We start from the raw sequence: 14,634 nt of genomic DNA, 5'->3' as shown, positions 1-14,634 counted from the left end.
CACAGACCTCTACTCATATCACTCCTTTACTTAACATTTCAACACCTTTCTGCTCATATCACTCCTTTACTTAACATTTCAACACCTCTCTACTCATATCACTCCTTTACTTAACATTTCAACACCTTTCTGCTCATATCACTCCTTTACTTAACATTTCAACACCTTTCTGCTCATATCACTCCTTTACTTAACATTTCAACACCTCTCTACTCATATCACTCATTTACTTAACATTTCAACACAGACCTCTGCTCATATCACTCCTTTACTTAATGTTTCACTTATCATTTTGGTTTACCTCTTTTTAGTTTTTTTTGTATCACACGCGTTTATCAGTTTGCCAGTCTGAGAGATGACGTCTATCATTAACTATTTCAACCTCCTCTGTTTGGGGAGGGGTTTACACACGGTTCTGACATTTCATTGGCTCATCTTTGCTGTGGAGGTGGGTGGGGGGGGGCTTTACTTGACGGATTCATGTTTGATTGAATGACTGTACGATAAAGATGTGTGATTTCTGATTGGTGGGTTTTGACTGTGAGACGGGCGAGGACTGTTTGTATGTAAAGGATCGACTCTTGTCGGGGAGGGGTGGGGTTTGTTTGATTGACAGCTGTATGAGTTATATCCAGGCTTCCACACTGAGCTGTTTCAAACGTTGTAGAAATAAAAGTCAGAACGTTTACAGAACACCACAACGACAACATGGACTCCTGTCTCTCTCTTTACTCACATATTCATGAGACAACAGATTATCTTGAACTCCATCAGTGATCAGTCCACCAGAGATCAGTCCACCAGTGATCAGTCCACCAGAGATCAGTCCACCAGTGATCAGTCCATCAGTGATCAGTCCACCAGAGATCAGTCCATCATTGATCAGTCCACCAGAGATCAGTCCATCAATGATCAGTCCACCAGTGATCAGTCCATCAGTGATCAGTCCATCAGTGATCAGTCCACCAGTGATCAGTCCACCAGAGATCAGTCCACCAGTGATCAGTCCATCAGTGATCAGTCCATCGGTGATCAGTCCACCGGTGATCAGTCCATCAGTGATCAGTCCGCCGGTGATCAGTCCATCAGTGATCAGTCCACCGGTGATCAGTCCATCAGTGATCAGTCCACCGGTGATCAGTCCATCAGTGATCAGTGATCAGTCCATCAGTGATCAGTCCATCGGTGATCAGTCCACCGGTGATCAGTCCATCGGTGATCAGTCCATCGGTGATCAGTCCACCGGTGATCAGTCCATCGGTGATCAGTCCATCGGTGATCAGTCCACCGGTGATCAGTCCACCGGTGATCAGTCCATCAGTGATCAGTCCATCGGTGATCAGTCCACCGGTGATCAGTCCACCAGTGATCAGTCCATCAGTGATCAGTCTACTTCTATGGTTGATTCTGTGTTTCTTGACTGATCATGCTGAGAACAACATTAATGGCAGTGGTTTTTTTTACACCCATTTTGTCTGTTAGTGACCTTTCAACCTTTTGAAATCTTGTAACAACAAGAGATGATGTTCTAAAGTAATATGGTCTCTGTTAAACATTACCCACCCACCCACCCGTACCCAGTATTTAAGATGATATGATAGATTGTATGATGGACTGATGCCATCACACAAACACTGGAGAGAGGAGAGAAGAACACTACGGTAAGAGCTGCCTCCTAATGCTGACATCTGTATGAACTTGATAGGGATTATATGAAAGGTGAATATTGAGACCTTGGGTCTCTTTTTCAAAAGCGTCCTGTATAATACAACATACATTCCTCCACAATTAAGACCCCAATCAATACTTTAACTGGCCTGAACGGCACCAGAACATCAAGATGTATTTTGTTCCAGCAATACAGTGCATTAAAACTAAAAGCAGATTTACCGAGCTCGGAGACCTGGGTTCAGGTAAATGGTGTCTGTAATATAACCTCAGGTTCACCTTCGAAGAAAAGAAAAGTTAAGTTGGTCGTGTGTGGCTCAGTTGGTAGAGCATGTCAGTTACAACGCCAGGGTTGTGGGTTCAATTCCCACTGGACCAGTACAAACAAAATATGAAGATATATGTACTCACTACTGTACTCACTACTGTAAGTTGCACTGGATAAGAGTGTCTATGGAAGATTTGTTTATCCCAGAGGGGGCTGCAGTACTTATAGATCAGGGCTCTCCAGGAACATGGTTGGCGTTAAAACCTACAGGACTGTAGCTCTCCGGGAACAGGGTTGGAGTTAAAACCTACAGGACTGTAGCTCTCCGGGAACAGGGTTGGAGTTAAAACCTACAGGAGGGTAGCTCTAGGAACAGGGCTGGAGTGAAAACCTACAGGACTGTGGCTCTGCAGGAACAGGGTTGGAGTTAAAACCTACAGGACTGTAGCTCTCCGGGAACAGGGTTGGAGTTAAAACCTACAGGAGGGTAGCTCTCCGGGAACAGGGTTGGAGTTAAAACCTACAGGAGGGTAGCTCTAGGAACAGGGCTCGATGAAAACCTACAGGAGAGTAGCTCTCCAGGAACAGGGTTGGAGTTAAAACCTACAGGAGAGTAGCTCTCCAGGAACAGGGTTGGAGTTAAAACCTACAGGAGGGTAGCTCTAGGAACAGGGTTGGAGTTAAAACCTACAGGAGGGTAGCTCTAGGAACAGGGCTCGAGAAAACCTACAGGAGAGTAGCTCTCCAGGAACAGGGTTGGAGTTAAAACCTACAGGAGGGTAGCTCTAGGAACAGGGCTCGTGAAAACCTACAGGAGGGTAGCTCTAGGAACAGGGCTCGAGTGAAAACCTACAGGAGAGTAGCTCTCCAGGAACAGGGTTGGAGTTAAAACCTACAGGAGGGTAGCTCTAGGAACAGGGCTCGAGTGAAAACCTACAGGAGGGTAGCTCTAGGAACAGGGCTCGAGTGAAAACCTACAGGAGAGTAGCTCTCCAGGAACAGGGTTGGAGTTAAAACCTACAGGAGGGTAGCTCTCCGGGAACAGGGTTGGAGTTAAAACCTACAGGAGGGTAGCTCTAGGAACAGGGCTCGAGTGAAAACCTACAGGAGGGTAGCTCTAGGAACAGGGCTGGAGTGAAAACCTACAGGACTGTGGCTCTGCAGGAACAGGGTTGGAGTTAAAACCTACAGGACTGTATCTCTACAGGAACATGGTTGGAGTTAAAACCAACAGGACTGTATCTCTACAGGAACAGGGTTGGAGAGTCCTGGTTTATATCCAAGTGTTCTTGGGATCTATATAGTAGCAGATCAGATTTACTATATAGCGATGTTTTGCCGAGCCTGAGATAACTATTAGGCCAATGAAACAGCCACCTTGTGTACCTATACAGTAAAACCATCTCTGGGGAGAGAGAAGAGGGGGTGACTGCCTCTAAAAGTCTCTGGGGAGAGAGAAGAGGGGGGGGGTACTGCCTCTAAAAGTCTCTGGGGAGTGATCAGTCCACCAGAGATCAGTCCACCAGAGATCAGTCCACCAGTGATCAGTCCACCAGTGATCAGTCCATCAGTGATCAGTCCACCAGAGATCAGTCCATCATTGATCAGTCCACCAGAGATCAGTCCATCAATGATCAGTCCATCAGTGATCAGTCCACCAGTGATCAGTCCACCAGAGATCAGTCCACCGGTGATCAGTCCATCAGTGATCAGTCCGCCGGTGATCAGTCCATCAGTGATCAGTCCACCGGTGATCAGTCCATCGGTGATCAGTCCGCCGGTGATCAGTCCATCGGTGATCAGTCCACCGGTGATCAGTCCACCGGTGATCAGTCCATCGGTGATCAGTCCACCGGTGATCAGTCCATCGGTGATCAGTCCACCGGTGATCAGTCCATCGGTGATCAGTCCATCAGTGATCAGTCCACCGGTGATCAGTCCACCGGTGATCAGTCCATCAGTGATCAGTCCATCGGTGATCAGTCCACCGGTGATCAGTCCACCAGTGATCAGTCCATCGGTGATCAGTCCACCGGTGATCAGTCCACCGGTGATCAGTCCACCAGTGATCAGTCCATCGGTGATCAGTCCACCGGTGATCAGTCCACCAGTGATCAGTCCATCGGTGATCAGTCCACCGGTGATCAGTCCACCGGTGATCAGTCCATCAGTGATCAGTCTACTTCTATGGTTGATTCTGTGTTTCTTGACTGATCATGCTGAGAACAACATTAATGGCAGTGTTTTTTTTTACACCCATTTTGTCTGTTAGTGACCTTTCAACCTTTTGAAATCTTGTAACAACAAGAGATTATGTTCTAAAGTAATATGGTCTCTGTTAAACATTACCCACCCACCCACCCGTACCCAGTGTTTAAGATGATATGATAGATTGTATGATGGGCTGATGCCATCACACAAACACTGGAGAGAGGAGAGAAGAACACTACGGTAAGAGCTGCCTCCTAATGCTGACATCTGTATGAACTTGATAGGGATTATATGAAAGGTGAATATTGAGACCTTGGGTCTCTTTTTCAAAAGCGTCCTGTATAATACAACATACATTCCTCCACAATTAAGACCCCAATCAATACTTTAACTGGCCTGAACGGCACCAGAACATCAAGATGTATTTTGTTCCAGCAATACAGTGCATTAAAACTAAAAGCAGATTTACCGAGCTCGGAGACCTGGGTTCAGGTAAATGGCGTCTGTAATATAACTTCAGGTTCACCTTCGAAGAAAAGAAAAGTTAAGTTGGTCGTGTGTGGCTCAGTTGGTAGAGCATGTCAGTTACAACGCCAGGGTTGCGGGTTCAATTCCCACTGGACCAGTACAAACAAAATATGAAGATGTATGTACTCACTACTGTACTCACTACTGTAAGTTGCTCTGGATAAGAGTGTCTATGGAAGATTTGTTTATCCCAGAGGGGGCTGCAGTACTTATAGATCAGGGCTCTCCAGGAACATGGTTGGCGTTAAAACCTACAGGACTGTATCTCTACAGGAACAGGGTTGGAGTTAAAACCTACAGGACTGTAGCTCTCCGGGAACAGGGTTGGAGTTAAAACCTACAGGAGGGTAGCTCTAGGAACAGGGCTCGAGTGAAAACCTACAGGAGAGTAGCTCTCCAGGAACAGGGTTGGAGTTAAAACCTACAGGACTGTAGCTCTCCGGGAACAGGGTTGGAGTTAAAACCTACAGGAGGGTAGCTCTCCGGGAACAGGGTTGGAGTTAAAACCTACAGGAGGGTAGCTCTAGGAACAGGGCTCGAGTGAAAACCTACAGGAGAGTAGCTCTCCAGGAACAGGGTTGGAGTTAAAACCTACAGGAGAGTAGCTCTCCGGGAACAGGGTTGGAGTTAAAACCTACAGGAGGGTAGCTCTAGGAACAGGGTTGGAGTTAAAACCTACAGGAGGGTAGCTCTAGGAACAGGGCTCGAGTGAAAACCTACAGGAGAGTAGCTCTCCAGGAACAGGGTTGGAGTTAAAACCTACAGGAGGGTAGCTCTCCGGGAACAGGGTTGGAGTTAAAACCTACAGGAGGGTAGCTCTAGGAACAGGGTTGGAGTTAAAACCTACAGGACTGTATCTCTACAGGAACAGGGTTGGAGTTAAAACCTACAGGAGGGTAGCTCTCCGGGAACAGGGTTGGAGTTAAAACCTACATGAGGGTAGCTCTAGGAACAGGGCTCGAGTGAAAACCTACAGGAGAGTAGCTCTCCAGGAACAGGGTTGGAGTTAAAACCTACAGGAGGGTAGCTCTAGGAACAGGGCTCGAGTGAAAACCTACAGGAGGGTAGCTCTAGGAACAGGGCTCGAGTGAAAACCTACAGGAGAGTAGCTCTCCAGGAACAGGGTTGGAGTTAAAACCTACAGGAGGGTAGCTCTAGGAACAGGGCTCGAGTGAAAACCTACAGGAGGGTAGCTCTAGGAACAGGGCTCGAGTGAAAACCTACAGGAGAGTAGCTCTCCAGGAACAGGGTTGGAGTTAAAACCTACAGGAGGGTAGCTCTCCGGGAACAGGGTTGGAGTTAAAACCTACAGGAGGGTAGCTCTAGGAACAGGGCTCGAGTGAAAACCTACAGGAGGGTAGCTCTAGGAACAGGGCTGGAGTGAAAACCTACAGGACTGTGGCTCTGCAGGAACAGGGTTGGAGTTAAAACCTACAGGACTGTATCTCTACAGGAACATGGTTGGAGTTAAAACCAACAGGACTGTATCTCTACAGGAACAGGGTTGGAGAGTCCTGGTTTATATCCAAGTGTTCTTGCTGCTTAGATCTATATAGTAGCAGATCAGATTTACTATATAGCGATGTTTTGCCGAGCCTGAGATAACTATTAGGCCAATGAAACAGCCACCTTGTGTACCTATACAGTAAAACCATCTCTGGGGAGAGAGAAGAGGGGGTGACTGCCTCTAAAAGTCTCTGGGGAGAGAGAAGAGGGGGGGGTACTGCCTCTAAAAGTCTCTGGGGAGAGAGAAGGAGGGGCTACTGCCTCTAAAAGTCTCTGGGGAGAGAGAAGGGGGCTACTGCCTTTAAAAGTCTCTGGGGAGAGAGAAGAGGGGGGTACTGCCTCTAAAAGTCTCTGGGGAGAGAGAAGAGGGGGTACTGCCTCTAAAAGTCTCTGGGGAGAGAGAAGAGTGGGGGGGGTACTGCCTCTAAAACTCTCTGGGGAGAGAGAAGAGTGGGGGGGGGTACTGCCTCTAAAAGTCTCTTGGGATAGAGAAGGGGGGCTACTGCCTCTAAAAGTCTCTTGGGAGAGAGAAGGGGGGGTACTGCCTCTAAAAGTCTCTTGGGATAGAGAAGGGGGGCTACTGCCTCTAAAAGTCTGGGGAGAGAGAAGGGGGGCTACTGCCTCTAAAAGTCTGGGGAGAGAGGAGGGGGTACTGCCTCTAAAAGTCTCTTGGGAGAGAGAAGGGGGGCTACTGCCTCTAAAAGTCTGGGGAGAGAGGAGGGGGTACTGCTTCTAAAAGTCTCTGGGGAGAGAGAAGGGGGGGGTACTGCCTCTAAAAGTCTCTGGGGAGAGAGAAGGGGGGGTACTACCTCTAAAAGTCTCTGGGGAGAGAGAAGAGGGGGTACTGCCTCTAAAACTCTCTGGGGAGAGAGAAGAGGGGGTACTGCTTCTAAAACTCTCTGGGGAGAGAGAAGAGGGGGTACTGCCTCTAAAACTCTCTGGGGAGAGAGAAGAGGGGGTACTGCCTCTAAAACTCTCTGGGGAGAGAGAAGAGGGGGTACTGCCTCTAAAACTCTCTGGGGAGAGAGAAGAGGGGGTACTGCCTCTAAAACTCTCTGGGGAGAGAGAAGTAGGGGTACTGCCTCTAAAACTCTCTGGGAGAGAGAAGTAGGGGTACTGCCTCTAAAACTCTCTGGGGAGAGAGAAGAGGGGGTGGGTACTGCCTCTAAAACTCTCTGGGGAGAGAGAAGAGGGGGTACTGCCTCTAAAACTCTCTGGGGGAGAGAAGGGGGGGTACTGCCTCTAAAACTCTCTGGGGAGAGAGAAGAAGGGGTACTGCCTCTAAATCTCTCTGGGGAGACAGAAGATGGGGTACTGCCTCTAAAAGTCTCTGGGGAGAGAGAAGAGGGGGTACTGCCTCTAAAAGTCTCTGGGAAGAGAGAAGAAGGGGTACTGCCTCTAAAAGTCTCTGTGGAGAGAGAAGAGGGGGTACTGCCTCTAAAAGTATCTGGGGAGAGAGAAGGCAGGTACTGCCTCAAAGTCTCTGGGAAGAGAGAAGAGGGGGTACTGCCTCTAAAAGTCTCTGGGGAACATGACACTAACGATGAAGTTAATAGGTAAAAGGAATGTGAGTGTGTTTGTGTGTTTTGGGGGATGGAGGGCAAAGTAAATTCTTCACATGTGTGCATAGCGAGAACATATTGGGCATTAAAGGTAATCCAGCAATGATATTAGGTCATCATTGGACAGAGTAGATGTTGTGTTGAAGTTCTATCCTGCAGGAGAGACCAAGGTCACCTATACCCAGCTGTGGCAAGCTGTGTGTCCATGAAGAGTGAGCAGTCAATAGGTCAGCCTCTACAATTCAGAGAGGAGAGACCAAGGTCAACCATACCCAGCTGTGGCAAGCTGTGTGTCCATGAAGAGTGAGCAGTCAATAGGTCAGCCTCTACAATTCAGAGAGGAGAGACCAAGGTCACCTATACCCAGCTGTGGCAAGCTGTGTGTCCATGAAGAGTGAGCAGTCAATAGGTCAGCCTCTACAATTCAGAGAGGAGTGACCAAGTTCAACCATACCCAGCTGTGGCAAGCTGTGTGTCCATGAAGAGTAAGCAGTCAATAGGTCAGCCTCTACAATTCAGAGAGGAGAGACCAAGGTCACCTATACCCAGCTGTGGCAAGCTGTGTGTCCATGAAGAGTGAGCAGTCAATAGGTCAGCCTCTACAATTCAGAGAGGAGAGACCAAGTTCAACCATACCCAGTTGTTGCAAGCTGTGTGTCCATGAAGAGTGAGCAGTCAATAGGTCAGCCTCTACAATTCAGAGAGGAGAGACCAAGGTCAACCATACCCAGCTGTGGCAAGCTTGTGTGTCCATGAAGAGTGAGCAGTCAATAGGTCAGCCTCGACAATTCAGAGAGGAGAGACCAAGGTCACCTATACCCAGCTGTGGCAAGCTGTGTCCATGAAGAGTGAGCTGTCAATAGGTCAGCCTCTACAATTCAGAGAGGAGAGACCAAGGTCAACCATACCCAGCTGTGGCAAGCTGTGTGTCCATGAAGAGTGAGCAGTCAATAGGTCAGCCTCTACAATTCAGAGAGGAGGACATTCCTACTGATCAAAGGTAAGAGGAAGGATCCGACACCATTCTTCCATCATTTGGTGTTTTGTTGATGGTGGTGGAGATCTGGTGACTGAGACACAGACAGACTGTCTGACAGACAGACAGACAGACAGACAGACCCTTTAAACCCACTATGCTCCTTTGAGACTCCTCTTTCAAAGTCACAGAGATCTCTTCTTCTAGCCATGGTAATCAAAATAATTGGCAACTGGTCATTTTCATACATGGCCCTAAGCATGATGGGATGTTAATTGCTTAATTAACTCAGGAACCACACATGTGTGGAAGCACCTGCTTTCAATATACTTTGTATCCCTCATTTCCTCAAGCGTTTCCTTTATTTTGGCAGTACCTGTAGATTGTTAAGACTCTAACTTGAAATATCTATTTAATTTTTATATTTGTTGTCTCAATAGTTGGTTGAAGACAATTTCATCACTTTTGTGAAAAATGAGTTGAGGTTTGGAGGACTGAGTCAGAAGCAGAATGAGAAAGTGGTTGACAGTGCAGATGAGAAGCAGCTTGCTGACATACTGGAGAAAAGAGCCTTTAGGGCTCAATTTGCATTGTCTACCCTGTGCTCAGAATATACAGATCAATGCAAAGTTTAGTTTGTGAAACTTTGATATCACATACCCCTTGATATTATTTGTAAGTATCTTGTAAAATGTTTTAGGTATATGTCCTCGTAAATCTAATTTGCATAATATAAAAAACACAATCCGTCAGTTTAAACTAGAAATATAATATTTTTTTGCATCTCAATCCACTGCATCCGCCTATGTCACACTTCCGATCTGCGGCGAAAGGTGACAGAGCTGGAGTAGTGTTTGTCAGACCATGAGACATCCTGAAAAATCGGTCTTCTCACAAAATCGTCTGTGGTGTCCGAATGGTTTGGCCTACAAACTATTATTTCCTTTATGGAAAGGAATGAATAAGAATATGTACATCTGTACATATAAATACATGGATGAGCGATGGCCGAACGGCATAGGCAAGATGCAGTAGATGATATAGAGTACAGTATATACATATGAGATGAGTAATGTAGGGTATGTAAACATTATATGAAGTGGCATTGTTAAAAGTGACTAGTGATACATTTATTACATCCAATGTTTAATTGTTAAAGTGGGAAGAGATTTGAGTCAGTATGTTGGCATCAAATCAAAGTTTATTTGTCACGTGCGCTGAATTCAACAGGTGTATGTAGACCTTACAGTGAAATGCTTACAGGCTCTAACCAATAGTGCAAAAAAAGTGTTAGGTGAACAGTAGTGAGGCTATAAAAGTAGCAAGGCTACATACAGACACCGGTTAGTCAGGCTGATTGAGGTAGCATGTACATGTAGATATGGTTAAAGTGACTATGCATATATGATGAACAGAGAGTAGCAGTAGCTTAAAAAGAGGGGTTGGCGGGTGGTGGGACACAATGCAGATAGCCCGGTTAGCCAATGTGCGGGAGCACTGATTGGTCGGGTCAATTAAGGTGGTATGTACATGAATGTATAGTTAAAGTGACTATGCATATAAGATAAACAGAGAGTAGCAGCAGCGTAAAAGAGGGGTTGGCGGGTGGTGGGACACAATGTAGTAGAGAGAACAGTCTATAACTGGGGTGGCTGGGGTCTTTGACAATTGTTAGGGCCTTCCTCTGACACTGCCTGGTGTAGAGGTCCTGAATGGCAGGCAGCTTAGCCCCAGTGATGTACGGTCAGAGGCCGTGCAGTTGCCATACCAGGCAGTGATGCAACCAGTGAGGATACTCTCGATAGTGCAGCTGTGGAACCTTTTGAGGATCTCAGGACCCATACCAAATCTTTTTAGTTTCCTTAGGGGGAATAGGCTTTGTCGTGGTGTGTTTGGACCATTCTAGTTTGTTGTTGATGTGGACACCAAGGAACTTGAAGCTCTCAACCTGCTCCACTACAGCCCCGTCGATGAGAATGGGGGCGTGCTCAGTTCTCCTTTTCCTGTAATCCACAATCATCTCCTTAGTCTTGGTTATGTCGAGGGATAGGTTGTTATTCTGGCACCACGGAGTGTGGTGGATGTTAGTGATGGTTGTTTGGCACTCAATGTTAGTGATGGCTGTTTAACAGTCTGATGGCCTTGAGATAGAAGCTGTTTTTCAGTCTCTCGGTCCCAGCTTTGATGCACCTGTACTGACCTCGCCTTCTGGATGATAGCAGGGTGAACAGGCAGTGGCTCGGGCGGGTGTTGTCCTTGATGATCTTTTTGGCCTTCCTGTGACATCGGGTGGTGTAGGTGTTCTGGAGGGCAGGTAGTTTGCCCCCGGTGATGCGTTGTGCAGACCTCACTACCCTCTGGAGAGCGTTGCGGTTGTGGGCGGAGCAGTTGCCGTACCAGGCGGTGATACAGCCCGATAGATGCTACAGATTATGCATCTGTAAAAGTTTGTGAGTGTTTATGGTGACAAGAATGTAGTCTCCACAAATGCAGAAAATTGCCTTTAAATTTCAATCTCGCTGCTCTTCCTTGATGCAGATTTAATCTAGGCACAAAAGTTTCCCATTTGAACACATTCTGGTAATAGGAGCAAGGCATCACAATGAAATCTAAATTAACCCATGAAAAAACTATAATTACAATAATAAGAATGTTGACATATTTTGTTTCATCAGATGCCTGTGAGCTCACACCAGACATCCAGCGCTCTTTCTGACAGAAGGAAACAGAAAGATGGTGCACATAACAGACAAATGGACTGACTATCCTGAGCACCCAGAGAGGTTAAACCAGTAGTCTCAGATGCTGTGTAGAGGGCCTCTTTCTGGGCACTGCTACTGGGAGGCAGAGTGGGAGGGTTATGGGGCTTTTGCAGAGTTGGCATATAACGGACTCCCTAGAATGGAGGGGCTAATAACTGTTTGATTGGCTACAAAGAGTTGTCCAGTAATCTGCACTGCACTCATGAGTCTTATGGTGCCTATCATAATGTAAACAACATATCCATACCTGGCCCTCTCTCGATTTTGTCTCGTGCCTAACAACACCGTGCCAATATATCCTATAAATCACGGCTTCTCTATCACTTAAATCTCCAGGTCTCGTCTTCACAAAGCTCTTCAGAACCTCCTTAGTTACAATGAGACCTTATCCTGCTGTGTTCGTGTTATTTATTCAATCTTCATGTGCGTCAGTAATGTACATACTCGATCACATTACCCATTCAAGTCAAAGTAACAGCGTTAAACAGATCTCTCTCGCTGTGCTCAGTGGTAGACACACACAATGGTGTATTGGTGGTAATATGTATCCTCTGTCACGATCATGAGTCATTTGATTTCCCAGCAGGTGTAGGTGTGTCTCTCTGTGACCTTAAAACAGAAATGGATAAACCAGTCAATTGAAAAAGCACAATCTAGTAAAAAGAAATATGGCACCTGTTGGACTTTGAGTCTGTCATATGAGGTGCGTCGGGAGTGATAGAACAGAGTTACTACATTACCTGAGAGAGTTTGAGTCTGTCATATGAGGTGCGTCGGGAGTGGTAGAACAGAGTTACTACATTACCTGAGAGAGTTTGAGTCTGTCATATGAGGTGCGTCGGGAGTGATAGAACAGAGTTACTACATTACCTGAGAGAGTTTGAGTCTGTCATATGAGGTGCGTCGGGAGTGGTAGAACAGAGTTACTACATTACCTGAGAGAGTTTGAGTCTGTCATATGAGGTGCGTCGGGAGTGGTAGAACAGAATTACTACATTACCTGAGAGAGTTTGAGTCTGTCATATGAGGTGCGTTGGGAGTGGTAGAACAGAACGGCGAGAGGAGAGGAACTGACTGAGGTAAGAACTGCAGCCTGTATTTATTTTGAAATACATCCAATATATAATGATTTTCATGGAACACAATTGTACTGTACTTTTGTGAGGCTACATGGGTGTAAAAACTCAGCTAGCCTACTGTGTGTCTGGAGGATAACTGGACAATTCAAAACAACTACAGGTGGTTGACAGATTCCACATCTGGATACTCCTCTAATTTCTTTAAAAATCTGACTTCTCTATTCCTTCCCCAGTGTGAGAGAACTGCCTCTAAAATGAGCCTCTCTGGGGAGAGAGAGGAGGGGGACACTGCCTCTAAAATTAGCCTCTCTGGGGAGAGAGGAGGGGGACACTGCCTCTAAAATTAGCCTCTCTGGGGAGAGAGAGGAGGGGGACACTGCCTCTAAAATTAGCCTCTCTGGGGAGAGAGAGGAGGGGGACACTGGCTCTAAAATGAGCCTCTCTGGGGAGAGAGAGGAGGGGGACACTGGCTCTAAAATGAGCCTCTCTGGGGAGAGAGGAGGGGGACACTGCCTCTAAAATGAGCCTCTCTGGGGAGAGAGAGGAGGGGGATACTGCCTCTAAAATGAGCCTCTCTGGGGGGAGAGAGGAGGGGAACACTGCCTCTAAAATGAGCCTCTCTGGGGAGAGAGAGGAGGGGGTCACTGCCTCTAAAATGAGCCTCTCTGGGGAGAGGATGGGGACACTGCCTCTAAAATGAGCCTCTCTGGGGAGAGAGAGGAGGGGGACACTGCCTCTAAAACAAGTGGTTTTGAGGAACCGGACAGTGACAATGGAGCTAAAAGGTAAGAAACATCCCATTATTCTTAGGGTCATGTATGAAAATGCCCAGTTGCCCATTATTCTGGTTACCATGGCTAGAAGAAGAGATCTCAGTGACTTTGAAAGAGGGATCTTAAAGGAGCATAGGGGCTTTAAAGGGGGGTGTTTGTGTGTTTTTACTGACATTGCAGTCATGCATCTTGTATACTACAGTGTCAACATATTTGACTTTTTAGTGATGTATAATAATTCATACATTGTAGAAAACAGCATTAATTAGGAGAGTGGAGTTTAATGAGACCATTTGTGTTGCCCTGAAGACCAATCCAACAGGAGAGACCAGTCACCTGTACCCAGCTGTCTGTCCACGAAGAGTGACAAGTCTATGGGTCATCCAACAGGAGAGACCAGTCTCACCTGTACCCAGCTGTCTGTCCACGAAGAGTGACAAGTCTATGGGTCATCCAACAGGAGAGACCAAGTCTCACCTGTACCCAGCTGTCTGTCCACGAAGAGTGACAAGTCTATGGGTCATCCAACAGGAGAGACAAGTCTCACCTGTACCCAGCTGTCTGTCCACGAAGAGTGACAAGTCTATGGGTCATCCAACAGGAGAGACCAGTCTCACCTGTACCCAGCTGTCTGTCCACGAAGAGTGACAAGTCTATGGGTCATCCAACAGGAGAGACCAGTCTCACCTGTACCCAGCTGTCTGTCCACGAAGAGTGACAAGTCTATGGGTCATCCAACAGGAGAGACCAGTCTCACCTGTACCCAGCTGTCTGTCCACGAAGAGTGACAAGTCTATGGGTCATCCAACAGGAGAGACCAGTCTCATCAGTACCCAGCTGTCTGTCCACGAAGAGTGACAAGTCTATGGGTCATCCAACAGGAGAGACCAGTCTCACCTGTACCCAGCTGTCTGTCCACGAAGAGTGACAAGTCTATGGGTCATCCAACAGGAGAGACCAGTCTCATCTGTACCCAGCTGTCTGTCCACGAAGAGTGACAAGTCTATGGGTCATCCAACAGGAGAGACCAGTCTCACCTGTACCCAGCTGTCTGTCCACGAAGAGTGACAAGTCTATGGGTCATCCAACAGGAGAGACCAGTCTCACCTGTACCCAGCTGTCTGTCCACGAAGAGTGACAAGTCTATGGGTCATCCAACAGGAGAGACCAGTCTCACCTGTACCCAGCTGTCTGTCCACGAAGAGTGACAAGTCTATGGGTCATCCAACAGGAGAGACCAGTCTCACCTGTACCCAGCTGTCTGTCCACGAAGAGTGACAAGTCTATGGGTCATCCAACAG

The sequence above is a fragment of the Oncorhynchus masou genome, chromosome 29 (assembly GCF_036934945.1).
Source record: "Oncorhynchus masou masou isolate Uvic2021 chromosome 29, UVic_Omas_1.1, whole genome shotgun sequence".
NCBI lineage: Eukaryota > Metazoa > Chordata > Actinopteri > Salmoniformes > Salmonidae > Oncorhynchus > Oncorhynchus masou.
The sequence above is the reverse complement of the archived record's forward strand: the minus strand, read 5'-3'. Positions refer to the sequence as shown.